This window comes from Convolutriloba macropyga, unplaced genomic scaffold (genome assembly GCF_964194025.1).
Source record: "Convolutriloba macropyga unplaced genomic scaffold, txConMacr16.3 SCAFFOLD_1103, whole genome shotgun sequence".
Taxonomy (NCBI): Eukaryota; Metazoa; Xenacoelomorpha; order Acoela; family Convolutidae; genus Convolutriloba; species Convolutriloba macropyga.
Window position 1 is genome coordinate 19502 of NW_027449168.1, and position 2999 is coordinate 22500.

General features: G+C 40.9%; 1 pseudogene; it reads left to right on the forward strand.

The window, feature by feature from the left end:
- The first annotated feature begins 2259 nt into the window (after positions 1–2259).
- LOC142354833 (5.8S ribosomal RNA) lies at positions 2260–2411 on the forward strand (annotated as a pseudogene).
- Positions 2412–2999: the final 588 nt, after the last annotated feature.

Here is a 2999-nt window from a genome sequence, read left to right on the forward strand (position 1 = left end):
AGGCGTATGTGCAAAGCTTGTCGGAGTGTAGAGAGTCAAGCTGAGTTGACTCGTCACGTGGTGATGACAACAGCCATGTGCAAAACACTCACAACTTTATCGTCTATGTGGAAAAGGTTGCTAACAGCGCTCTCTATGAGAGGCCCTCGCATATAACTATACGAGGAAAAGGCGATAGAGTTGTTTGAATGTGGGGCAGGTTCATCGACAAGCTAAGTTGATCACATTCTTGTTGTGGCATCCTACTAGAATTGGTCACGGTCTGCACCAACTCTCCCCAAGTTGGCCAGACTTAAAACTAGAAATAAGGTTTGCAGCTATGTGAACCTAGAAACTGTAAAGGAGTTGAAAGAACTTAAAGGAATTGAAAGAGGCCTTGAGGTATATCCTCTTGGTAAAGACCCACAAAAGCTCACAAAAGTGGCTTCGAAGGGCAAAACTGGTTCATCCAAAACAATTGGAGAGCTTAAAGCAGAACCAATTCGAATGAAACACTATTGGTGAAACTTCATCATGAGAACGTCACAAGCTGATCACGCTCTATGATATGACTAGTATTATGTTGCTTCTAGTAGGCTAAGCGCAAGCCGAAACATCAACATGTGAAAGTCGTAGAATTTTGCAATCAAACTGTGGCTAGTACTGTGATGTTACTAGTAACCTGGTGTTCCGTCATATGGCCAAGAGAGCATTTGAAGGCGAAACTTCTGCATGGGAAAGCTGCATCATGATCAAAATTTTATATCGAGTATTATGTTGACGTTAGTAGGCCTTGGCCGAAAACGCAGCATGTGAAAGGTATAGATAAAAGTTATTGTTGCAGTCAGTACTGTGTAGTTACTAGTAGCTGGATTTAAGCTCAAAATGAGACACTGTTGGTGAAACTTCATCATGAGAATGTCACAAGCTGATCAAGCTCTATGATATGACTAGTATTATGTTGCTTCTAGTAGGCTAAGCGCAAGCCGAAACATCAACATGTGAAAGTCGTAGAATTTTGCGATCAAATTGTGGCTAGTACTGTGATGTTACTAGTAACCTTGTGTTACGTCATATGGCCAAGAGAGCATTTGAAGGCGAAACTTCTGCATGGGGAAGCTGCATCATGAACAAAAGTTTATATCGAGTATTATGTTGACATTAGTAGGCCCTGGCCGAAAGCGCAGCATGTGAAAGGTATAGATAAAAGTTATCGTTGCAGTCAGTACTGTGTAGTTACTAGTAGCTGGATTTAAGCTCGAAATGAGACACTGTTGGTGAAACTTCATCATGAGAACGTCACAAGCTGATCACGCTCCATGATATGACTAGTATTATGTTGCTTCTAGTAGGCTAAGCGCAAGCCGAAACATCAACATGTGAAAGTCGTAGAATTTTGCGATCAAATTGTGGCTAGTACTGTGATGTTACTAGTAACCTTGTGTTACGTCATATGGCCAAGAGAGCATTTGAAGGCGAAACTTCTGCATGGGGAAGCTGCATCATGAACAAAAGTTTATATCGAGTATTATGTTGACGTTAGTAGGCCCTGGCCGAAAGCGCAGCATGTGAAAGGTATAGATAAAAGTTAGCGTTGCAGTCAGTACTGTGTAGTTACTAGTAGCTGGATTTAAGCTCGAAATGAGACACTGTTGGTGAAACTTCATCATGAGAACGTCACAAGCTGATCACGCTCTATGATATGACTAGTATTATGTTGCTTCTAGTAGGCTAAGCGCAAGCCGAAACATCAACATGTGAAAGTCGTAGAATTTTGCAATCAAACTGTGGCTAGTACTGTGATGTTACTAGTAACCTTTTCTTACGTCATATGGCCAAGAGAGCATTTGAAGGCGAAACTTCTGCATGGGGAAGCTGCATCATGAACAAAAGTTTATATCGAGTATTATGTTGACGTTAGTAGGCCCTGGCCGAAAGCGCAGCATGTGAAAGGTATAGATAAAAGTTATCGTTGCAGTCAGTACTGTGTAGTTACTAGTAGCTGGATTTAAGCTCGAAGTGAGACACTGTTGGTGAAACTTCATCATGAGAACGTCACAAGCTGATCACGCTCTATGATATGACTAGTATTATGTTGCTTATAGTAGGCTAAGCGCAAGCCGAAACATCAACATGTGAAAGTCGTAGAATTTTGCGATCAAACTGTGGCTAGTACTTTGATGATGCTTGTAGCCAACCGAATTGGTTGAAAAGCCCAATAAGTAAGCTAACTTGGGAGAGCTTGTTGGAAACCAAATGCTACTAGATTGGTCCAAATACATCCTTCAACAGGGGATCACTTGGCTCGCTTTACGAAGAGGAGCACAGCTATATGTGTTAATTCGGTATGAATCGCAAGATTTGTTTACCGACCTCTCTAACGCAAAAGGCGGTCTCGGCTTCGGCTGTTGACTGCGTCCGATTCAGGGTTATATAACTCTCGATTGAACACATTGATGTTCTATTGTTGGTGCTTCCAATAAAATTGGAACACTTAAAGCAGAACCGATTCAAATAATAGCATTCTGATCAATGATTGCATTCCTTGATCAAGAACTGCTGGAGTCATTGTGATGGCGAATTTTCTTCATAAGAAAATTGCAAAGAGACGGAACTTAATGAGACTAGTATTATGTTGTTTCTAGTAAGCGGAAGCTGAAACAGCAACATGTGAAAATCAAGTTTTGTTCAATGATCTCGAGGCGATAAGTACTATGAAGCAACTAGTAGCCTAAGCATGACTCAGATTTGAGACAGTCAAAAAGACTGGCGAAACTTCTTCACATGAAAGTTACATAGAGAACTACAAATGTATACAGCGAGTATTATGTTGTTTCTAGTAGGCGAAAGCTGAAACATCAACATGTGAAAGTTGTCTGCAAACTGTAGAACGATATGTGATTAGTACTGTGCTGTTACTAGTAGCCAGTCTGACTGTAGAAGCCAAGACAAAGGGAAACTAATGCATCTGAAAAGGACAAGTTATGGAAAGGTATGCACGATAAGTATTATGTTGTTTC